Raw genomic sequence first — 26,136 nt, forward strand, 5'->3', positions numbered from 1 at the left:
TCTCTCTCTCTCTCTCTCTCTCTCTCTCTCTCTCTCTCTCTCTCTCTCTCTCTCTCTCTCTCTCTCTCTCTCTCTCTCTCTCTCTCTCTCTCTCTCTCTCTCTCTCTCTCTCTCTCTCTCTCTCTCTCTCTCTCTCTCTCTCTCTCTCTCTCTCTCTCTCTCTCTCTCTCTCTCTCTCTCTCTCTCTCTCTCTCTCTCTCTCTCTCCTTTCTTTTTACTGCAGAGCTTGTCTTTGGTGTGTTGTCAATAGCCGGAAGCCTCGTCAGCCCTCCTGCCTTCCACATGGCACAGAAGGAACGGACGTGTATGTACGGTACATCATTTTGTCTCTCTACGAATATAGTACAGGCTTGCTTTATTTAATTCTCTCTTTCTCTCTCTCTCTCTCTCTCTCTCTCTCTCTCTCTCTCTCTCTCTCTGCCAATACTTGCCCCAGCTTAACACAACAAGCACAACACAAGCAGCGCCTTGCTATGCACACTGTTAAGTACATTGCAGTGTGGCTCTGTGCATGGGTCTAGATATATAAAGATGTGGATGTCACTTTTCCCATTATCTCCCGGACGCGGCACACTCGCAGCCTGCTAAGCTGTGTCTGATACTGAAGACACAGCGGGTATTCAGACGCCGCGCTGCTTCCACCACTGTTGTCTTGTGTACGATAACACACACACACACACACACACACACACACACACACACACACACACATCTAATTGAAAAAAAAAAGGCAATTCCACACGGTGCAAAATACAACAGAATTCAATATACACAATTACAAACGAAAACTATGCAAATCTTTTATTTTTTCCAAAGCGATAATAAAACACTCCACTTGTAGAGCTTAACGCACACACACACACACACACACACACACACACACACACACACACACACACGGCCCGGTAGCTCAGTGGTTAGAGCGCTGGTTTCACAAGCCAGATGACCGGGGTTCGATTCCCCGGCCGGGTGGAGATATTTGGGTGTGTCTCCTTTCACGTGTAGCCCCTGTTCACCTAGCAGTGAGTAGGTACGGGATGTAAATCGAGGAGTTGTGACCTTGTTGTCCCGGTGTGTGGTGTGTGCCTGGTCTCAGGCCTATCCGAAGATCGGAAACAATGAGCTCTGAGCTCGTTCCGTAGGGTAACGTCTGGCTGTCTCGTCAGAGACTGCAGCAGATCAAACAGTGAATTACACACACACACACACACACACGAGAGGGAGCCAGAGAACGCCTGTCTCAAAACTTCCTGCATCAAAGCCACATTCTTAGAGTTATGCGCTGAATATCACTACTTTCAGAACACTACTGGAAGAGACACGAGGTTTTTTAAAGATGTTTCTACTGTTCTAGTGAGAGATTAACACTACTTCTACATTACTGATAGGCGAAATACTCTTGACAACCCGCTTGATCTATGCTGTGTCCTTTGAAAATAGTCGTGGTGAGAAAGCAATATGAGTCTGATTACGAGCCAGTCAGACGTAACCAACACCAGACCAGACTTGAGCCACGTCAGTATTTACGCTTTGAAGTAATTTCGAATCGAAGAATTAGCTTGTCATGTGACCTTTGCCTGGAATACGACTGGTGTGCTACAACTTGTACGAGTCAAAACCAGTCACGGCACATGCGCTACCTTGGTTAAGCTCTCCAGGTGAAGTTGCGACTGCCCCCAAATGTGAGAGAGGGGAAGATGAATGATGTGTATGGGTCAAATCCAGTCACGTTCTCCAGGCGAAGTTGCGACTGCCCCCAAAAGTGGTGTTGACACAATATTTATTTACTTCATCTAATTGTTTTGTATTTAGTTATTCTTTTGAATAATTTTGCACAACCACACCAATATACTGTACAATATGCAAATTATTCTCAGTTTAGGTACTCTCTCTCTCTCTCTCTCTCTCTCTCTCTCTCTCTCTCTCTCTCTCTCTCTCTCTCTCTCTCTCTCTCTCTAGAAAGAGTAACACTTGAAGGGTCTCTTTCTTCAAACCGAGAGAGAGAGAGAGAGAGAGAGAGAGAGTGTGTGTGTGTGTGTGTGTGTGTGTGTGTGTGTGTGTGTGTGTGTGTGTGTGTGTGTGTGTGTGTGTGTCTCTCTCTCTCTCTCTCTCTCTCTCTCTCTCTCTCTCTCTCTCTCGACAACCTGGGTTCGTTGTTAAGTGACTTAAAAGTGAAAAACTGCAATATGAAGATATACGTATGTCAGGTAGTTCCCCCCGCAGTGTTACCAGAATTTAAAGCCCAAATTGTAGCCTACAATGAACATTTGCTCAAATGGGGTGAATCGAACGGCATTAAAGTGATCGAAACTCCAGCACATTTCAGGCTCGGTACCGGGGATCTAGATGACATGTGTTTTGAAGGTGACGACAATAGTCCAGTGTTAAACAGATTAGGTGTCATTAGATTGCTAGATACAATTAAAGCACAGTGTCCTGAATTCCAGTTATGTAGCAACTGGAATACAATCAAGAAAGCTCCGAGTAACGAACACTTTTATAATACTAATACGGGTTCACAACCCCCGCCCCCTCGCCAGCCCAACCCCACACAATACGGCATCCCCACCATACAGGCCGACCTCCGGTGCTGCTCCACGCTTCCCTACCGTCCTCGCTTCTCGTGGTGCCCCGCCGCCTCACCGCCCTGACAGCTCGGAGCATCATACTACTGCTACATGGCCACGCACTGACGCCTCGTGGGCCCATGTCGCACGCAGGGGTCTCTACTCAACAGGCTCGGAGCACCATATTTCTGCTACAAGGCCACGCACTGACTCCTCGTGGGCCCATGTCGCACGCAGGGGTCTCTACTCACCAGGCTCGAGCACCATACTTCTGCTCATGTCGCACGCAGAGGTTACTACTCACCTGGCGAGGACCCGACCAACCAGCTACCACAACACTCCCACTATAGAACACCTCGCTCACCATACCAACGTGGGTGTTATAACTGTGGTGAATATAACCATCATCAGGAAAAATGTCGATTTGATCATCGGTTGCGGTGTGCAATATGTTACCAACTTGGACATAAGGAAAAACTATGTAAATATTATGGTCAATAGGGGGTTGGCGAAGAAGACACTGCCGCATTTTTCACTAATGGTTATAAAAGGGATAAGGTTAAGGTAGATCACATTAATGCACAAAGTTTATTAGCCAGCAAGGAAGAAGTGAATCTACTCATTAACGACAGAGAGACAGACATATTATGTATCAGTGAAACTTGGTTAAGTCCTGAAATTCGTGACGAACATATTGCTATTCCAAATTATGTTTCATATCGGTTTGATGCAGGAAGAGGAGGCGGTGTATGTATATATGTCAGAGATGTATTTAAGGTTATGCCTGTAAAAGTTAACATTGAAAGGCCGAAAGGTGTAGAAGACGTCTGGTTGGCGGTACAGAGTAACAAGTTACCCACTGTGATAATCAGTTGCCTTTATCGCCATCCTAAATCTGTTTCCGACACCTTTAATTACATTGAAGATGTTTTAGATTTTATTAATTTTAAGAATAAGCCATTTTTTTCTTTTAGGTGATTTTAATGATGATCTTTTATCAAGTAAAAGCAAACTCAAACAAATTTTTTTAAATGCAAAGCTAGTCTTTTTAATCTCTAAGCCAACCAGGATCACAGTCACCTCTGCAACACTGCTAGACACTATAATTACCAATCAACCGGACATAGTACTGGATTCTGATACAGTCCCCAGTCCTGTAGCTGATCATGAATTAATCTCAGTAATTGTAAACCTGAAGAAGCCTAAGCGCCTGCCTATAATCAAAACGTTCCGTGAATTGAGATTCTACACATTGGATGTCTTGTGTGGCCACTTGCTACAAGATATGCCTTCCTTGAACAGTATTTTCAGAACAGACAATGTTGACACGCAAGTCAATATTTTTACAGCTATTTTTAACAAATGTCTAAATATCTGTGCACCTCTTGTTACAAAAATGGTTAAAAGACCATTCGCACCCTGGATGGATGATGATTTACGGTCTCTTATTCATGAGAAAAATAAAATACATTTGTCCTTGAAACATGATCGTAACAATCTCGAAATTCGTGGTGAATATAAAGAATTGAAGAAACTGGTACGAAGTTCACTTCATAAAACTAAGTCTGAATACTATAATAAAGAACTTGGAAACAACAGAGGTAATACTGCTGCAATGTGGAAAATTATAAAGGAATTAGCCCCAGTCTCCAGAAGTAAGGGTCCTGTAGCTATGAGGGAAGATAAAGAAGAGTTAACGTCTATGGCCAACAATTTTAACAGTTTTTTGCAAATGTTGGGAAAATAACTTTCAATGAATGTCAAAGGAATGTTCCAAGAAATTCTGATTATAGTATTCCTACTTCCGATACCAGTACGTACCCCCCTGTCTTTCGACCTCAGCCTGTAGATAGTGACACGATTATTTTAATCATTAAACATATGAGAAATAGTGACTCGCACGGCTGTGATGGCATATCTTTGCGGTTTTTGAGAGATTCTCTGACAGTTCTCATACCTTACCTAACCTGCATCATAAATACCTCTATTGTAACAGGAACCTTTCCGTTACTCTGGAAGCAAGCAATAGTGGTTCCAGTCTATAAGTCAGGTGATGCAAATGAGCCCCAAAACTACCGACCTATATCTATCTTACCCGTTATATCTAAAATTTTAGAAAAGGTTATTGCATCTCAGCTAACTAAACATCTCGAAACCAATAATTTATTAAGTAAATCTCAACATGGGTTTCGAAGCCATCTATCGACTGAAACGGCGCTCATGACAGTTGCTAATAAACTGTTCGACAATATTGACAAACGTAAAATATCTCTTGTCACTTTATGCGACCTGTCTAAAGCTTTCGATAGTGTCAGCTACAAAATTCTAATAGATAAACTGCATAAGTTGAAAATTGACAATTTTTGGTTTGATAGTTATTTAAACAAAAGATCACAGTGTGTACGAATGGGAAAGACTCTCTCTGATAAATTAGAAATTACATACGGTGTCCCTCAGGGATCTGTGCTGGGCCCAATCTTGTTTTTAATATATGTTAACGACTTAACACATTTTATTTCTGACTGTCTAGTAGTACAATATGCTGATGACACCCAGTTTATTCACACTGGTAGTATTGACAATATTGATGACCTAATGTACCGAAGTGCTACTACCTTTAAAATTGCTAAAGATTATTTTAACGTAAATGGCCTATTGCTTAATACTAAGAAAACGCAGTGCATGTTTGTAGGCAGCAGAACATATATTTCAAAGATACCTCCAAACACTTTTTTAAAGGTCGATGGAAGTAAGATAGCCCCTAAAGATATGATAAATAATCTTGGAGTAAATTTTGACAAGTACTTGACGTTTGATAAACATATAAATAACATTACCAGAAAGAGCTTCGGTACGTTAGTCTATCTAAATAGGATTAAAGACTACCTGAGTTCTGATGCAAGAACAATTGCTATAAACTCCCTTGTATTAAGCTCAGTGAATTATGGTATGAAAATATGGGGATCTACTAACGCAACTCAGCTACAACGAGTACAGAAAGTACAAAACTTTGCTGCTAAAGTTGCACTGAATGGAGGGACTAGGCGTGACCACGTCACTCCTTTCCTGAAAAAGCTTGGATGGCTAAGAATTGAATATAAATATAAATATGAATTATGTGTAATGACTTATAACATTTTGAATGAGAGAATTCCGCACCATATTCTTCCCCTACCAAAACTCAGTGATCTACGGCTTCTTCCTACCAGACAACAGAATCAACTGTATATCCCTCACACTAACACACACACTGGGGCTCGCTCAGCACTGGTGGCCGCGCCACGCCTGTGGAATAGCCTTCCCGCTTGTCTCAGGAATGCCGCCACCGCTTCTTCTTTTAAACGACAGTTGCTACGCCACTTTTAGTGCAACAGTTTAGTACTCCATAACTATTGTACAAATTAAGTGTTTTTCTTGTTTTACTATGTTTTTAATTTATTTTGATTATTTGTAGACTTAGTGTTTTATTTTTCTTATATAATTTTACTCATTGTCGTTTTAAGACATTAGTTTTACCGTTCTAAAGATTTTAGTGCAGATAGTATAGTCTATCTACTTTTTATGTATTTGTGATTTTTCCTATATAGAACAATCTTAACTGTTGTTTACATGTTGCCTGACCCAATGTTTATATGCTGTAAACACCATGTAAGGAATAACCATTGTATTGTATAATGGAATAAACATTCTGATTCTGATTCTGATCTCTCTCTCTCTCTCTCTCTCTCTCTCTCTCTCTCTCTCTCTCTCTCTCTCTCTCTCAACAATCAACGGTTAACGCACGTACAAACCCTGAAACACATTTTGCGGATTGCTCTCGTATCCAAACCTCCCGTGTCCAAACCTCCCGTGTCCAAACCTCCCGTGTCCAAACCTCCCGTGTCCAAACCTCCCGTGTTCAGACCTCCCATGTCCAAACCTCCCGTGTTCAAACCTCCCATGTCCAAATCTTCCGTGTCCAAACCTCCCGTGTTCAGACCTCCCGTGTTCAAACCTCCCTTGTCCAAACCTCCCGTGTCCAAACCTCCCGCGTTCAGACCTCCCGTGTTCAAACCTCCCGTGTCCACCTCCCGTGTCCAAACCTCCCGTGTTCAGACCTCCCGTGTCCAAACCTTCCGTGTCCAAACATCCCGTGGCTAAATCTCCCGTTGCCAAACTAACACCAGCCTTTTCCCTCCTAGACAAACTAACACCGGCCTTTTTCCCCCTAGACAAAGTAACACCGGCCTTTTCCCCCTAGACAAACTAACACCAGCCTTTTTCCCCCTAGACAAGCTAACACCAGCCTTTTCTCCCTCTAGACAAACCAACACCAGCCTTTTCCCCCCAAGACAAACTAACTCCAGCCTTTTCCCCCTAGACAAACTAACACAAGCCTTTTCCCTCCTAGACAAACCAACACCGGCCGTTTTCCCCCTAGACAAACCAACACCAGCTTTTCCCCCTAGACAAACTAACACCAGCCTTTTCCCTCCTAGACAAACTAACACCAGCCTTTTCCCCCTAGACAAACTAACACCAGCCTTTTCCCTCCTAGACAAACTAACACCAGCCTTTTCCCCCTAGACAAACTAACACCAGCTTTTCCCCCTTAACAAACTAACACCAGCCTTTTACCCCCTAGACAAACCAACACCAGCCTTTTCCCTCTTAGACAAACCAACAACGGCCGTTTTCTCCCTAGACAAACCAACACCAGCCTTTTCCCTCTAGACAAACTAACATCAGCCGTTTCCCCCATAGACAAAGTAACACCAGCCTTTTCCCTCTTAGACAAACTAACACCGGCCGTTTTCCCCCTAGACAAACCAACACCATCCTTTTTCCCCTAGACAAACTAACAACAGCCTTTTCCCCCTAGACAAACTAACACCAGCCTTTTTCCCCTAAACAAACCAACACCAGCCTTTTCCCCTTAGACAAACTAACACCAGCCTTTTATCCCCTAGACAAACCAACACCATCTTTTTCCCCTAGACAAACCAACACCAGCCTGTTTCTCCCTAGACAAACCAACACCAGCCTTCTTCCCCTAGAGTCTAGGGGAAGAAGGCCGGTGTTGGTTTGTCTAGGGCCTAGACAAACTAACACCAGCCTTTCCCCCTTGACAAACTAACATCAGCCTTTTTCACCCATAGACAAACTAACACCAGCTTTTTCCCCTTAGACAAACTAACACAAGCCTTTTCTCCCCCTAGACAAACCAACACCAGCCTTTTTCCCCCGATAGACAAACTAACACTAGCCTTTTTCCCCTTAGACAAACCAACACCAGCCTTTTCCCCCTAGACAAACTAACACCAGCCTTTTCTCCCTCTAGACAAACCAACACCAGCCTTTTCCCGCTAGACAAACCAACACCAGCCTTTTTCCCCCGATAGACAAACTAACACTAGCCTTTTTCCCCTTAGACAAACCAACACCAGCCTTTTCCCCCTAGACAAACTAACACCAGCCTTTTCTCCCTCTAGACAAACCAACACCAGCCTTTTCCCCTAGTCAAACTAACACCAGCCTTTTCTCCCTCTAGACAAACCAACACCAGCCTTTTCCCCCTAGACAAACTAACACCAGCCTTTTCTCCCTCTAGACAAACCAACACCAGCCTTTTCCCCCTAGTCAAACTAACACCAGCCTTTTCTCCCTCTAGACAAACCAACACCAGTCTTTTCCCCCTAGTCAAACTAACACCAGCCTTTTCTCCCTCTAGACAAACCAACACCAGCCTTTTCCCCCTAGACAAACTAACACCAGCCTTTTCTCCCTCTAGACAAACCAACACCAGCCTTTTCCCCCTAGACAAACCAACACCAGCCTTTTCCCCCTAGACAAACTAACACCGGCCGTTTTCCCCCTAGACAAACCAACACCAGCCGTTTTCTCCCTAGACAAACCAACAACAGCCTTTTCTCCCTTGACAAACTAATATCAGCCTTTTTCACCCATAGACAAACTAACACCAGCCTTTTTCCCCCTAGACAAACCAACACCAGCCTTTTTCCCCTAGACAAACTAACACTAGCCTTTTCTCCCTAGACAAACCAACACCAACCTTTTCCCGCCTAGACAAACTAACTCCAGCCTTTTCCCCCTAGACAAACTAACACCAGCTTTTCCCCCTTAACAAACTAACACCAGCCTTTTACCCCCTAGACAAACCAACACCGGCCGTTTTCCCCCTAGACAAACCAACACCAGCCGTTTTCTCCCTAGACAAACCAACACCAGCCTTTTCTCCCTTGACAAACTAATATCAGCCTTTTTCACCCATAGACAAACTAACACCAGCCTTTTTCCCCCTAGACAAACCAACACCAGCCTTTTTCCCCTAGACAAACCAACACCAGCCTTTTTCCCCGACAGACAAACTAACACCAGCCCTTTTCTCCTTCTAGACAAGCTAACACCAGCCTTTTTCCCCCCTAGACAAACCAACACCAGGCTTTTTCCCCCGACAGACAAACTAACACCAGCCTTTTTCCCCCTAGACAAACTAACACCAGCCTTTTTTCCCCCTAGACAAGCTAACACCGGCCATTTTCCCCCTTGGCCAAGCTTTTCTGACACCTCTTGCTTAAAACTCCTAAGGTCAGTAGGATCGATATTCCTTGCTTTCACAGTCCGTATTTGTACTGTAAATCAAGATCAAGCTAGGATTTGCCCCTTTGCTCTACGCGAGGTTTTTGTCCACGCTGAGCTGGCCTTAGGACACCTGCGTTATCGTTTGACAGATGTACCGCCCAGTCAAACTCCCCACCTGATAATGTCCTCATCCAAATCTTCCCTAACAAAGTCTCATTCCTTAATTTTCTTCCTACATTGCTCTTCCTCCCATGCTTTCATTCTACTTGTTTTTCCTTGTTTTTTTTTTTTTTTTTTATTCTCTCCTTTATTAGAACGATGTTTTGTGTCATTATGCGTATATAGTTTTTTTTTTTTTTATTTAAGAGGGGAAAACTGGCCGTCAGTCTTACACTCTGTTGCCCAGACAAAGCACCACACACACTGCTATGGCGGGGGCTAAGAATACTGCCTCTACTTTCCCGGTATGTCGCAGGGATGAGGCGACCAAAATGGAGGCAGCGAAAGAGGTGGGACTTCCTTTCTCAATACTTAATCATTCATACCTTTATTTTCTTATACAATGTGGGCTTTTCACGGGAACTTATGGGCTAAAGGGGATACTTTTTAGGGTACCTCCTATTTCAAACCCCACCCACTAGGAAATCGTCGCCCCGAGTGAGGAAGCTCAACTTACACTCGGACCGTGGACAGGGTTCGAACCCGTGCGCTTGGAGACCCCTCGGACCCCAAAGCGCGCATGGTTCCACTGTACTCCCTGCTTATGTCTGTATACCCATCTTCCTACGACTCTACTTCTTTTAAGAGGAAGGTTTCAAGACATTTATCCCAGACTTTTGGCTAAATCTTCTAATCTTTTAGGGAACTGGCAATCAAGTGTGCTTTTATTTTTTGTTGCCCTTGGCCAGCTTTCCCTCTTCCATGAAAAAAGAAAATGCTTGAACCAAAAGGCCCACTGAGATGCCAGTACCCGAACAGTGTCGAGATAACCAAAAGAATCAAATCAATGTCTTGAAACCTTCCTAAATGAATTCGGGTCATGGGTAGATATATGTACTGATTATGTACTATTTGAGAGTCGAACCCGGGAGATCTTTTATTCTAGAGCTGTTTTTCCGCATACGCCTTGTCAATTTCTATAACTGTTGACAGATGGTGGTGAATTTTTTTTGCTTTCAAGTGTTTGTGTCCTTGTGATAATACACCGATGACAATAGACATTTATAACACGCCTTGTCGATTTCTATAACTGTTGACCGACGATGGTTGATTTTTTGTTATCAAGTGTTGTGTCCTTCTTGTGATAACACACCGATGACAATTGGCATTTGTAACACTGATAAAGACAAAAACAGTCCAATTTGCTGATCATTTATTCTCAAAAGCTAGTCTAGTATCTCTCTGCCATAGAATTTTACTGACATACATTCATTTTAAATCACCAATATCGAAAACACCCACGAGAACCGGACTAATCTTTTCCGTGGCCTATAAAACCAGCGATTATGAACAGAGATCAAAGTGTGAAGGGATGCAAACAAGCCTTTAGCCACCACGGTTCTTGTACCCAAATTACAATACTGACGCGCGAGCCATCCCCTTAAACACCAAAGTAACACGTCTGAAGTATTTAATGCTACGTCTCTTGCTGAGCTCCGCCACACACAAGAAGAGGAGGAAGAGGCAAGAAAAACCGTGGAAAAAAGTATATTCAACAAATCCAATTCCATTTCAGATTTCCTTTGAGAGTATAATGCAATGTGGCGAGAGGGAGGAAGGGAGGGAGAGAGGGAGAGGTTCGCGGCGCGGCTCAGGCTCCACACGTAATTATTTCCCGGCGGAGGTGATGCCGTTGAGGGAGACGTATTGGATGGGAACACTATCCCGGGACGTTGCTTCACTGGCTGTTTGGCGCACCGTCATTTGTGCGTGGAGAGAGAGAGAGAGAGAGAGAGAGAGAGAGTGTGTGTGTGTGTGTGTGTGTGTGTGTGTGTGTGTGTGTGTCATACAAGCATAGGAAAATCTATCTGGCTATCTATCTATCTATCTATCTATCTATCTATCTATCTGTACCAGACCGTCAGTCTTACACGCGGTTGCCCAGCTGCCAAGGCTTGCAGCAGACAAAGCCCCACACGCACTGCTATGGTGGGGGCTAAAAAATACTGCCTCTACCTTCCCTGTATGTCGAAGAGATGAGGCGACCAAAATGGAGGCAGCGAAAGAGCTGGGACTCCCTTTCTCAATATTTACTCCTACGAACGCACAAAGCAAAACACTAATTGAAAAAGTGCAGTTTGATAATAAAATCCGTCTCAACGCGATTTCCTGTGACAGTGTAGTCATTCTCTCGCTCTTCGTCATGTTGTTTGTACTGATTTCCTTTACTGGTAAGAATGTAAAGTCTGAGGATAATGGGAGTTCAATGGAAAAACTAAAGGCTGTGTCACACTAGCACTTTTTCCGTCGATTAATGCGATTTCCGTCGATTTTTCAACGTTCTGCATGAACTTATCGCATGAATTTGTCAGACGACAGGAATCCGTCTGCAAATTTTTCGCCTTTGTTTACATACCAAGACCAAGACCACAAGACTTGCCGCGTCTCCTCAATCTGCTTCTACGTGCATTTGTTCTACCACTAACCATGAACGCATCCATGCACGCTTTTTGGCTTGTTTAGCTCGTCTAAGTTTCGTAATACACAGTATTACGTTCAGAGCAGCGTATCTTTGCCGCAGCGTGGCCTCCACCTCCATGTTTGTGTTTACATTGTGTTGGCGGGAAGTGACGAAACACCGTTTGTGTGTGACAGGCCGCAGCCAAAATATTGTCGATTTTCTGAAAAACGACGGAAAAAGTGCTAGTGTGACACCGCCTTAAAGGTACGACAATATCAGTCCTTGGTGCGAGTCCGGTGGTATAACGTCATGAGGTACCCTGACACCATGCAGCAGGTTACCAATAATATCCTCAATTTCATTCTGATAAATTTTCCCGAGTTAATACCACATAATATTCTTTCACAATACCGAAAAAATATTATCTAATTATCATTGATTAATAGAACTACATCGGAACTTTGATTTTTGGCCATAAATATGTACCATACTCGAGTTTTAAAAGACAATACGCGGCTGACCGGCCAGCACGAATCTCACTTCAGTCACCTCACGGACACGAGAGGAGAGTGCATCCACGGTGTCTAGGAGTGGTGGTTAGCCTGCAGTGTGGCGGCCAGGAGTGGTGGTGGTTAGCCTTCCGTGTGGCGCTGTGGTGCAGGCGAGTGGCGTGTTGGTTCCTGTGAGGTGAGGGCACAGCGGCAGCGACATTGAGATGAGTGAGTAGATTAACCTCTTAAGTGCCATGACTTATTTCCATATTCATTCTGCTTACTATTTGATGATTTTGTACAGCTCCAGAAACTTGTGTGGGGGATTGAAGTAGTGATGACTGTGGCCATTAATCTTCTGACCTCCATAGACTCTTGCTAATGTCAATAGAATGGTCTAATCGTACACAAAACACATTGTAAAAATGCGGGTAATATTTCAGTTTCACCCAATACACCGCACGTAACTATACACATTCTTACGTCTAGATCACACTTCTAGGAGCATTTCTAACCCCATATTAGCCTGTCAGAAATTAATGATAACTTCAGGAGATCATTTCTAAGATTTACCACAATTTTAGCTCTGGATCCTTCCACAGCAGTCAGTCAGAGGGTACTGAATGTGTTCGGGTGTTTGTTTTAAATATTGGACAGGCGCTGTAGCAGTCTGTCAGTCATTAGGTTAGAATAGGTTAAGTTAGGTTTATTATATTCAGACAATTCTTTTGAGTTCTAAGGAAATTTCTCGAGTTTAGCCCAAATATTGGTTTTTATTTCCCTATACTTTTTCAAGGGGTCAAATTTTGCTCGTTTTCGGGTTCCCCACTTTAAAACCCTATTTTTTCAGGAGGTCCCCAAGCTTGTTGGACATAGGTAAAAAGAAATATAAGATAGGGTATATTGGTTGAAACCACATTTACCAAACTGCGTCTCAGTACTGAAGGATAAAAATGCGTCCCAGTATTGAAGGGGTTAAGACTTTAGTGTACCTCTAAATTACCTTCGACTTGTCACTTTAAACTCTCCTTCTAACCTTCCGTTTCAACTTTTTTATGTACGTACGTATTATTATTTTCGTGTATGTATGTGTGTATGTTCATTATCTTTGCATCTTATTTGCTTTTAGATGTAGAGTGGAGATTTTTACAATTACACCTTCTACCAGCACTTCCCCCTCTCTCCTCCTCCTCCTCTTCCTCCCTTCTCCTGCTCCTCCTCTTCCTCCTTTTCCATACGCGTCCTCTTCTCCATTATTCCCCGACTCACCACGTTGGTTATCTTTGCACATCTACGTTCACATATAGAGAAGTACAATGAGTATAGGTTTGTGGTGGTTAACTGGCTACTAACTGCCTCACCCCGTCTCGTCAATGGCTCTCCTGCTATCTCCCGTCCTTACCTCACCTCTATTCCCTGCCTGCCAACCGCCACGTCTCCGCCACCCACTAACATTCAGTAACTAGTCAGTTCTCTGCCCTGCTATCTAACTATCGTTTACCTGATTATTCAGTTCTCCACCACGTGACCTAGCTTTGTAACTCCTGCATAGCCGTAAATGTTTGATAGTTTACTGTAGTGTGACGTGGATTGACTAGAGAAAGAGAGAGAGAGAGAGAGAGAGAGAGAGAGAGAGAGAGAGAGAGAGAGAGAGAGAGAGAGAGAGAGAGAGAGAGAGAGAGAGAGAGAGACTAACAGGCCCATACTCAAAAACGCTTTGCTCTCTCGCCACAACTATTTTCAAGGGCCACAGAGATAATTAGCAGGGTTTTCAAGAGTGTTTCTCCAGTTACTCTGGCTCTAGAACTATAAAAGCACGTTAAAAAATAGTGTAAATTTAAATGAAGCCTTGAAAGGTAGGAAGGAAGGGAATAAGGCTGAGAGGTAAAGATTAGGAGAAAGGAAAGAATAAGAGATAAAAATTAAATGAAAGGAAGAATAGGAGAATAAAATGTGGCAGGCAAACTGTAAAGTAACATATGGTATTTCAGAAAAGGAAAAGCTCATTGATTCTTAATCATATGTTTTTTTTCCGTATGGAGTATAAGGAGAGAGAAAGAGAGAGAGAGTAGAGAGAGATAGAGAGAGAGAGAGAGAGAGAGAGAGAGAGAGAGAGAGAGAGAGAGAGAGAGAGAGAGAGAGAGAGAGAGAGAGAGAGAGAGAGAGAGAGAGAGAGAGAGAGAGAGAGAGAGAGAGAGAGAGAGAGAGAGAGAGAGAGAGAGTTTTTGAGTACATGTCACCTTGAAACCATGCATCCCCACCTCATTATATAAAACAGGAACAAATAGAAAAAATGTAACATTTTTAAAATGTTTATTCACAAAGTTAGTTAGTCCCTTGACTACTCACTCTGTCTCTGTCTGTTACTGAGTCAGTGAGTTGATGAGTGAGTCAGTGAGTGAATGAGTGAAGGCGGCGGTGGTTGAGACATCATCTTTTAACACATTTTGTGAAAACTGCTGAGATGAAACATATCAAAGTAAAGGAAATCAAACAAGAGAATAAAAGATTGGGGCAGCAGTGCAGTACTCTGAAAGTGTCGGCCCACCTGTAAGTGGTGGGCCAGTGTGGCGGCGCCGACCGCCTCACCCTCTGTCTGACCCGCAGCAGGGGTAAGGGAGGCCAGCGCCTGCTGGGGGACTACAGCTTCCCCAGTGCGAGGGATGGGGCAGGCCACAACAGGTCTGCCCATAGGATCTTGGTGCCTGTTGGCAGGGTCACCAAGAAGGACGGGGCCACCCCCATCAGGGTGGACATCCTGGCGGAGCCATCTCTCGTGGAACGCCGTGAGATCCCGCTGGCTGACTTGCTGGCAGGTCTGAAAGCAAACACCATTGGGCGTCGCTCTGCTCTTTTCTTCAGTGTCAAGGCAAATCAGGCAGATGCAGATGGCGGCGCCGCCGGGTTCCAAGGTCAAGCCCCGGTTGGCGTGTATTATTTCAGAAGGCTCCTGGACGACCAAAGGCCACCCCAAGAGGACCCCAGATGGGAACCGCCTTGTCGTGGTGGGGGGGCTTGCGTGCCCCTGTGACCTGGCGAGCTAGGCTAGAGGGGGCTTAGGCCCCTGCTCTGCCCTTTCGGGGGGGAGAGGGCTACCCATGCTAGTAAGGTCGCCAGTGAGGGGCCAGACTAAATGGTTCCTACGTAGGCTGCCAGTGGACCAGCGGAGCCACCCGCTGGAGGGATCGCCCAATAGGGGCCGTCCTGTGCTGGATGGTTGGGTGTCCAGGCTGGGATGCTTTGGGAGGGGGGTCTCAGCTCTGTCGTGGACAAACATTCGTATCATGTGGGGCCTTTTTAAAACGACTGGTCCGCATGGGGACGAGGTACCCGTCCACGGCAGCCAGCGCTCCCTCCCATTGTAGTCCCAGTAGGTGGTTTCCTTGCCCTGGAGCCAATTTTTGTGTAACTTTATATATGGTGAAACACAAAAACTGTCAGGTTCTCGTGAGGTGGCTGACCTGGCCCACGAGACGTCATCTTCAGGTCTGAGTGGGAAGGAGGATTCCCTCCACAAGAGCCTCCCAGCAGTCTCCTGTTCTGGGAGTTCTTCTGAGGGACGTATTTCTGCTGCATATGACTCTTGTGATGGTAAATGTTAATCCATCATTTTCTTATCACGCCTTGCACTCACTTCTCAAGGTGTATGGCACGGTTGTTCGCATTCGACTGGTTTATGATAAGGACTTTCCTTCTAACCGCTGCTATGTAACTTTTCTGTCATGTGATGAAGCCCGTCTGGCTTATAAACATGTAGCATCCCTGCCCCTTGCTGGCTCTGGCTTTAAGACAGAACTTCTCCAGTCACGCAATATTTCAGACAGTGACATGGATTACATCCCAAATGTTTTTGAAAACTATTTAGAGAATTCAGTTCCAGAAGTCCGCCAGATCCCGCCTCCACGTTGGTTTGTGGCGTACTACAGAAATGGGCGGGAATTTCATCCATGCCTCCCGGTACCTGTCCAAAGAGATCGGCACGATTCCTGAGGGAAACCTCAAGAAATACGGGAAGGGGTGCTAGTGCGAGCAAAGATATCACGCAGGCAAGGATGTTGCAACATCTCCCATGCCCTTCTGACAGCATGTTTGAGACTGTTAAGGCTCATCCCACCTTTAATTACAGTAAAGGTTGTGTGTACAGTCAGGATCTTTATGAATTCCAGAAGAGGAAATACTAGCAATGTGTCCTAGCTCAGTCCAAAAGGTGACTAAGATGAGGAACTCCTCCAACATGGTCCTTCTCACCTTTTTGGTTCCACCCTTCCTGACCGTGTTAATATCGGTCCTATCAATCTTAGGGTGAGGCGTTTTGTTTCTCGCCCTCTTCAGTGTTTCTCATGCTATGGGTACGGTCACGGCAAAAGCTCCTGTAAGGAAGCTTCTCGATGTGGTAATTGCTCTGCACTAGACTCACATTCTGAGGAGCATTGCAATGCTGCAGCTTATTGTTTTCATTGCCGTGATGCTCACCAGGTACGTTCCAGGCAATGCCCCAGGTATCGCCTGGAGCAGGACATTCTACAGCTTGCTAATAGTCAGTTTATCAGCCTCGGTAGCGCCCGCCGTGAACTCCTGTACCGCCAGAAGGACGGTACTGGTGCGACATCCTATGCTTCATTGGCCGCTCGCTCTTCAGCTGAGTCTGCCGGTCCGAAGACAACTCCTCCTGCTACCTCTCGCTCTGTTGGGGCGGGTGGTCCTGTTCATTTGGCCAATAGGTTTGCCCTTTTGTCTCATAACTCAGTTGAGTCACCTGTAAGAAGTGACGAGAATAATACGGACTTGACCAAACTTACCCATGTAGTTGATGTCCATTTGCCTCCTCCATCGCCTAAGCCTTTGAAGGGCATGACCAAACGGCACCGCGGCTCTGCGGAGTCGATAAAATTTGCTCAGCCTAAGCAATCTAAGGTTTCTCCCGGTGCACGCGATCGTGAGTCCTCCAGGGACCGCTCTGCAATGGTAGCTCCAGTAGTTTCTGCACAGCCTTCTGTGATGCCCTCCGTCTCAGATCGGGCTTCTTGTGATGAGGACGGTCTTAGCATGGAGAGGTCCGATGATATTGTCACAGCCGTCCCTCGTGGACCAACTGTGTCAAAAGTGCAGTCCAGCCTGACCCTTGTCCTCCGAGGACCGGTAGGAATGATGATGGTTCGCATCACTCACCGGTAAGCCGAAAGGCAGCGGTCCAACGACCCGGCACATCACAACTCCCGGTGTCTTTTTGTCGCTTGAATATTTCTAGTCAGGTGAATCATGGGCAGCCCCTTCAAAAGGCTCGCCCGTCTACTGCACACAAATAGTCATCTTCAAGCTTCTACAGTGGAATTGTAGAGGCCTTCGCGCCTCGTCGGGGAACTCCTTTACTGTCGGAGTTCTCTCCAGCCTGTGTAGCTCTACAAGAGACTATGCTAGGTGATAGTACTTATTCTAGTCCTGGCTATCGTGCCTTTTTAGTACTCCTTTCCCTGACCAGGGCCACCACGGTGGCACAGCTATTCTAGTCCGTCAGGATATACCTGTTATCCCGTTACAACTTAACTCTCCCTTCAGGTGGTTGCTGTTAAGGTCTTTATGGGACGACTGTACACCATTTGCAGTTTATATCTCCTCCTCGGCTTCCTGTCTCCAGGGGTGAGCTTGACGGCCTGGTGCGTCAGCTGACTCCGCCTTTTCTTTGTTGGGAGATTTTAACGGCCGTCACCCATTGTGGGATGAAGGTGCTAGTAATCCTCGTGGGGTTTTAATCGGTTCTTTTATTGAGGATGAGGGATTGAGATTTTAAATTCTGGGGATGTTACACATTTCCACAGTCCTACTGGGACTTTTACAGCTATCGATCTTTCTCTTTGTACATCTAATTCTTTCCTTGATTTTAATTGGCGAGTCCTACCGGATTTACACGGTAGTGACCACTTTCCGATTTTATTGGAATCTGTGAACTCTGAGCCACAGTCCCGGCCCCACGCTGGGTTTTAGACAAGGCAGATTGGCGTCGATTCACAGACCTTAGCTCTTTTATCCGTCCGCTGGCTGACTTTTCTACTTGTGCTGAGGCTGTTGATTATTTTACCGATTTTTTATTTCTTTAGCGCTTCAGACAATCCCTAGGACGTCAGGTCGCTTTACTAAGCGTCCCGTTCCTTGGTGGAACGCAGCATGCACTGCAGCGGTGAAAGAGAAACGGGCAGCTTTCTCTCGTCTCCGGCGACATCGTGGGGACCCGCAGTGCCTGGAAGCTTTTCGGCGCTGCCGAGCTCGGGCCCGCCGCGTTTTGAAAGAGGCACAAAGAGCCTCGTGGAAAGCCTATGTCTCTTCCATAAACGTCCGCACCCTCTTACGGATGTCTTCAACAAAGTCCGCCGAATTGCTGGGAAGTATTCTGCTCCTTCCCCACCAATTTTGTTGTCTGCTGGGCGAACGGTGGCAGACCCTAGGAATGTCGCCGACCTCTTCGCGGAGCACTTTGCCAGTGTTTCCCAGAGGCATCCTGCAGCCCGGGCGCACGTCACCGCCAGAGAATGGAATCTCTCGGCATAAACTTTTCTTCCGCTGGAGGAGTCTTATAATGTCCCTTTCTCTGCTTCCGAGTTGCGGACTGCTTTGTCCCAGTGTCACGACTCTTCTCCTGGGCCAGATGATATACCTTATGCCTTCTTGCGCCACATGTCTGACACTGCTTTTAACTTTCTTTTAAATCTTTATAATATGATTTGGCATACCGGTGACTTTCCATCTTCTTGGGCTGTGGCAGTGGTTCTCCCATTTCCGAAGCCTGGGAAAGATAATCTCCAGGCTACGAACTACCGTCCTATATCTTTGACATCCTGCATTTGTAAAGTGTTAGAAAAGATGGTAAATGTAAGACTCATGTGGTACTTGGAGAGGGGGAAGTACTTGTCATCGGTACAGTACGGCTTCCGAAAGATGAGGTCTACTACTGATGCTCTTTTATCCCTAGAGTCTTCCATTTGTGAGGCCTTCGCTAATCACCACCATCAAGTAACAGTCTTTTTTGACCTGGAGAAGGCCTACGACACGGCTTGGTGTCATGGCATTTTACAGTCTTTGTTTAATTTTGGCCTTCGTGGCCACCTTCCTCTTTTTATCCAGCAGTTTTTATCCAGACGTTTTTTACGGGTTCGAGTGGGGAGTGTTCTCTCTGAGGCTACTGCTCTAAATGACGGCGTTCCACGAGGAAGTATTCTTAGTGTTACATTATTTGCAGTCGCTATAAATGGTGTTATTGATACTCTCCCAGATGGCATTCACAGCTCCTTATATGTTGATGATTTATGTATTTCTTTTGCTGCTGCTAGGATGTCACTGATTGAGCGCAAGCTCCAACTGGCGATCAATAGGGTGTCCAGTTGGGCCAACATGAACGGTTTTCGATTCTCCACCTCGAAGACCGTAGCTATGCATTTCTGTCGCAACCGTGGTGTCCATCCAGACCCTGATTTATACCTCGCCAATAGACGCCTCTCATGCGTGGAGGCGACTCGATATCTTGGCCTTTTATTTGACAACCGTCTCACCTGGGTTCCCCATTTCCGTTCTCTTAAGGCGTCTTGTCGGCAGGCATTATCCCTTCTTCGGGTTTTAAGTCACACCTCTTGGGGTGCGGACAGGGACACGTTGCTGCTGCTTCACCGTACACTCATACTTCCGAAGCTGGAATACGGCTGTGAGATCTACTCATCCGCAACGGATGCACGACTACGCACGCTTGACCCCGTGCATCATGCTGGGGTCCGCTTGGCTACGGGTGCATTTCGGACATCTCCAATACCTAGCCTTCTAGTGGATGCTGGTTTCTGGCCGCTCGACCTCCGGCGCCAGTCTTCGATGCTCCGGTGTTGGTTTCGCACCCACCGTCTTCCTGATTCTGTCCCCTGTGTGTCAATGTTGCGGGACTCGCGCTCGCAGGCGTATGTCACTCGACCGAGTCTCCCTAAACCTTTTGGCCTACGAGTTGCAAATCTCATGGCAGAGTTATCTATCGACCCCACTCCTGTGTACTCTTTCCGTCTCCCGCGAGTTGGTTATTGGCAGCTTCCAGTTATCTCATTATGCCCTCCTGCCATGGATGGCAAGAAGGATTTTCTGCCAGCTCTGTCCCACACTCGGTTTTAGAACACTTTTTATCCATTCTGATGATATCCCTGTTTTTACTGATGGTTCCAAATCCGACGCAGGCGTTGGGTTTAGTGTAGTTTTCCTCTTTTATCGGTGTGGCAGCCTTCCTTCGGTAGCCTCCGTCTTTACTGCGGAGCTGTCTGCCATAGTTTTAGCTTTACAGATTATTTTACTCTACCGGTTTCGTCTTTTACAATTTTTAGTGACTGTCGCAGTGCTCTTACTGCTCTCTCTTGCACTGTCTCCTTAATCCTTTGGTTTTATCAGCCCTGGAGTGGCTATACCTACTTACCAGAAGAGGATATCGTGTTGGGTTCTGTTGGGTCCCTGGTCACGTTGGTGTTCCAGGAATGAACACGCAGACCGCCTCGCTAAAGAGGCAGCAAGTCGCGCTCCATCTCCTGCCCCTATTCCGTTTCGAGATGTATTTCCTGTAATTCGTGAGGCAGTTGCTGCACTTTGGCAGAGGAGATGGCTAACGGGGTTGCAACCTCGAAAATGGGAGAGATTACTACTTCCACACTCCCTCAGTGGACTTACACCCATGTCCGGGATCGCCGTGCACAGACTTTATTGGCGCGACTTCGTATAGGTCACACGTACCTTACACAAAGGTACCTCCTGACCAGGGACCCTCAACCTTACTGTGATGATTGTCTGGTGCCGCTTACGGTGCGGCACCTACTTGTGGAGTGCCCTAGTTTGACTGATTTAAGACACCGCTACCTCTACCGCTGTCGCGGTAGAGATAGCGGTGTCTATTATATCTCAAAGGTCCTTGGGCCAGAGTGCCTGGCCCAAGGCCATGATGTTTTTAGTTTTTGGGAGAAGCGGGCCTTCTCCCAAATATGTGAATTTTATTTAATTTTATTGTATTTTACTTATTGTTTATCTATTTTAGATACCTTTAATTGCATAATTTTTAATTGCTTTTAGTTAGTTTTTACGATGTTTTTCCTATTATAGTTTTTAATCCCTTTGTTTCCTTTTCTTTCATATTTTCTTTTTACCTTTTTGTAACGGCGCCATATGACCTCCGCCGTTGCGGCGCCTAATTTTAAACCCCCCACCCAAGAGGACCACCAGAAGGAACCAGCAGAAACCGAGCAGCATGCCAGCCTGCCCCCGAGGCTGGCCGAACCAAGCTCATCCTGCTCCCATTTGCCGTCTATACAAACACCACTCTGATCCCCGAGGTGACGTACAGCAACCTCACCCCAAGGTCACGGTTAAAGACCTCATGGATGGCCAGAGGTGGGTCGCCCCCCCAGGCCCACACCTGGCAGGAAACAGAATATACTCTTCAAGCTGGCGAAATTGTGGCCAGCTCTACCCCCTAGGTCGTACATCGTGGCCTCGGGGATGGCCAGAGGTGGGTCGCTCCCAAGGCCGACCCTGGCAGGAAAGGGAACAACATGCTCCTAAGGCTGGCGAGACCGTGGCCAGCCAGACCACCGAAGTAACACACCGTGACCTTGGAGACGGGCAGAGGTGGGCCGCTCCCCAGGCCCAGCTCCGTCACAGGAGGGGAGAGCGCCACGGGAGAACTTCAGTGAGGGAACGGGAAGGCGTTGCCTTGCACTCTTCCATTACGTTTCCTTCTAAGCAAAGGAAGGATCACCTGTGGGATGGCAGGGGCCGCCTGTATGGCCCCTGCCTGATGGGCAGCCTGCTCCACTGTGTGCTGGCCATGAACTTCACGTTACTCGTGTACCACTTGTGCCTGGAGTGGTTCTGAGTCTAGTCACTGAGCACCACCACGTCACGCTACGCAGACCACCACTCGAAAGAGGCACCACACGCTACACCACCACAGTCACCGCCACACGAGCTACTACTCATGGCACCTCGTGGTGGTGGATGCTCTCACACTCACTCTCGGTTAGGTTAGTTTGGGTTAGGGTTAGGTTAGGATAGGTTAAGGGTAGGTTAGGTTAGGTTAGGTTAGCTCTCTCTCTATCTATCGCAACACTCAATATACTTATGTAGTACAATATTCTGTAAATAAGGAAGAGGAGAAGTAGGAGGAAAGTACTAATGGAAAGTAAGAGAATGGGAAGGAGAGAAAAGAACAGAAGGAAATAAGGAAGGAGGAGATAAGAAAACGGAAGAGGAGGAAGGGAGGGAGGAAAGATGTTGATGCTAAATGTTCCCTGTATGCCAACAATGTTCATTTCAACTTTTACTGTCGATTACGACTTGGAAAATAATACTCACGACTCACTTTCCTATGGTATTATTATTATTATTATTATTATTATTATTATTATTATTATTATTATTTATTACACTTATCGCCATTATTATGATTATTATTGTTATTATTAATGTAATCATCATTATTGATATTATGGTTATTATTACTCTGGAAAGTATTGCGTTCGTATATACTTTCTCTCTCTCTCTCTCTCTCTCTCTCTCTTTGGCGGTAATGACATCACTGTAGTCTCTCCCAGGAAGCACAGGCCGGGAGTCCCTCGGCTCACTGCATCTTCTACAGTCGGTTCTAGGTCTGAGCTGCGCGGGGACTGCGTCGCGGACAGAATGTCGCAAAATTGCTCCTGCGACGTTCAACCCGTTTTGTTAGCGGACCGAGCGTCGAGAGGGTGCTGGTAGTAAACTTAAGCTGCCTGAGACCCCAATGCACCACCACACTTCCTACCAGGTGGTTGTAATCCTTTCATTGCTCACACATCACGTGCTCGCTACATCTACACTCACTCCTTACACATATATTCATTTTTCACCATGTAACTTATAATGATACGCCTCTCCCTCGACGCACCCCTCCTACATACAGAGAGAGAGAGAGAGAGAGAGAGAGAGAGAGAGAGAGAGAGATACTATACTGTACATACATAGTTTCGTAAGATGGATACATAGGAATAAGAATTACATCACGCACGCACACACATCTGAAGTTCCTAAAGTTCCTTGAAGGTTGATAGGGAGGTAAGGGCTCCCAGGACAAGGCGATGCCTCCTCCTGTATGGTGATGCCGTTGTTTCTTCGGTGTCTCAGTTGGTCGTCAATGGAGTCGGTGACAGCGGGTGTTCGGTAGTGGTCCAGGCTTGATTCAAGAACTTATCCAGGCGCTTTTTAAAGGTTTCAGTAGAGACATTTGATGAATTGTGTAGGTATCTGAGTAGGAAGTTATACAGCTTTGTGCCCACTACCGACAAACTAGGGTATCTTATAGTTGTAAGTCTGCCACTACGGATATTCACTTTGGTGGCACACACGTACTGCCCAAACGTAAATATATTCTGGTAGAGATCCCAACAGGACTCACATTTGGTACATGCCCTTTTATAGTTTTCCAGGTGTATATTATTAAATACCTTTCGCGTCTTCTCTCTAGTGAATTGTAACTTCTTTAATCTTTCCCAGTAGTTGCAGTTTCTGATGGAGGATACTTTGCTTGTAGATGTTCTTTGTATACCTTCTAGTGCTTTTCATTCACCCAGTCACACACACACACACACACACACACACACACACACACACACACACACACACACACACACACACACACACACACACACACACACACACTCACTCACTCACTCACTCACTCACTCACTCACTCACTCACTCACTCACACACACACACACACACACACACACACACACACACACACACACACACACACACACACACACACACTACTTACTCACACACACACACACACACACATATCTACACACAGGTAGCGTGGCCGAGTGGTCTAAGGCGCTGGATTTAGGCTCCAGTCTCTAAGGAGGCGTGGGTTCGAATCCCACCGCTGCCAGATGAGAAGTATTTTTGAGAAACTAAAAGCTATGGATCTACCAACCCTGGAACAGAGAAGAGAGAGAGGGGATCTGATACAAGTTTATAAATTGATTAACGGAATGGATCAAGTGGATAATGAGAAACTAATCCTGAGAGAAGAATATGACATTAGAAGTACAAGATCGCATAGTAAGAAACTGAGGAAGGGAAGATGTCTGAGAGATGTTAAAAAATATAGTTTCCCGCAAAGATGTGTTGAGACTTGGAACAGTTTGACTGAAGAAGTGGTGTCAGCAAAGAGTGTACATAGTTTTAAAAGAGAAATTGGATAAGTGTAGATATGGAGACTGGGCCACACGAGCATAAAGCCCAGGCCCTGTAAAACTACAACTAGGTAAATACAACTAGGTAAACACACACACACACACACACTCACTCACTCACTCACTCACTCACTCACTCACTCACTCACTCACACACACAGTTTTATTTTTGTAATTTTAAATTTGATATATTGTTATATGCTCCCTTCCGTGAAATGTATATTTTCACCTCTCCAGCAGCCTACCAGTATGTCGAAATAGGATGTTTATTATTATTATAATTATTATTATTTTTATTATTATTATTATTATTATTATTATTATTATTATTATTATTATTATTATTATTATTATTATACACACACACACACACACACACACACACACACACACACACACACACACACACCTAGTGTAGTGGTTAGCACGCTCGGCTCACAACCGAGATAGCCCGGGTTCGAGTCCCGGGAAGCGGCGTGGCAAATGGGCAAGGCTCTTGATATGTTGCCCCTGTTCACCTAGCATTAAATAGGTACGGGATGTAACTCGAGAGGTTGTGGCCTCGCTTTCCCAGTGTGTGGAGTGTGTTGTGGTCTCAGTCCTACCCGAAGATCTGTCTATGAGCTCTGAGCTCGCTCCGTAATGAGGATGGCTGACTGGGTGACCAGCAGACAATCGTGGCGAATTACACAGCACACACACACACACACACACACACACACACACACACACACACACACACACACACACACACACACACACACACACAGACCATTGATCAAAACTTAAATTTCAAACACCACATTAATCAGACATGTTTCAAATTTTCAAAACTTGTTGGTATCCTGTATAGAACTCTCAATAACTTAACCACAGAAGGTATGTATGATCAGCGTGTATTATACCCTTTGTCACCCACACCTTATGTACCGTGTCTCGATATGGGCGTGCACATGGCCGTCCTTCCTTAACAGACTAACCATTGTCCAAAACAAAATTTTTAAGATGCATCTTTTTCCGTAAAAAAATTTGATTCCACTAATCATATATTGTGTGAGGCAAAGTTGATGAAGTTTTCTTGTATTCATAAATATTTCATGTTATTGTTAATCTTCAAAAACCTGAAACAAAACACGATATTCAAGTTAATTGACAATGTTGCAAACACTAGAAATAATAACGTTAATCTAATTTGTCCAGTTTTTTAAAACCACTATTTAAAAACCGCATTAGTTCACGGCTTAAACTCTTCAATAGTCTGCCTCTTGATAAAAAAAAGAAATGTGTCCTTACAACTAATACTTTTGAAATATTTGAGGATATTAAAGTTTATTTGATCACCTAACAATGTATAAATTTGTGTAACTTTCCGTTTTGTCCTACAAACGTATGATGTCTTTATCTTTTTTCTTATATTTGTTTTTATTTTGTTTGTATTGTACTTGTTGATTCCTTCAGACAAACATTTGTTGTAGTTCTTTAATTTACTGAGGCGTTGTGGTTTGTTACTTAACTTTATAATAATGTGATGAACGTCCGTCAAGGAGCTACGGATCGACGGACCGTGGCTAATATATACACTATGTAACCTGTACGTATTATGTTATGTACTGTCATTGTTATTATTACCAATACA

The 26,136-nt window shown here is 45.2% G+C and overlaps 1 non-coding gene across 1 annotated transcript; it reads left to right on the top strand.

Moving 5' to 3' along the window:
* Positions 1 to 24,111: 24,111 nt before the first annotated feature.
* Positions 24,112 to 24,193, top strand: Trnal-uag. Its single transcript has one exon. It is a non-coding gene; the product is annotated as a tRNA-Leu (tRNA).
* The last annotated feature ends 1,943 nt before the right edge of the window (positions 24,194 to 26,136 follow it).

Source organism: Portunus trituberculatus, chromosome 6 (assembly GCF_017591435.1).
Source record: "Portunus trituberculatus isolate SZX2019 chromosome 6, ASM1759143v1, whole genome shotgun sequence".
In the NCBI taxonomy this organism is placed as follows: domain Eukaryota; kingdom Metazoa; phylum Arthropoda; class Malacostraca; order Decapoda; family Portunidae; genus Portunus; species Portunus trituberculatus.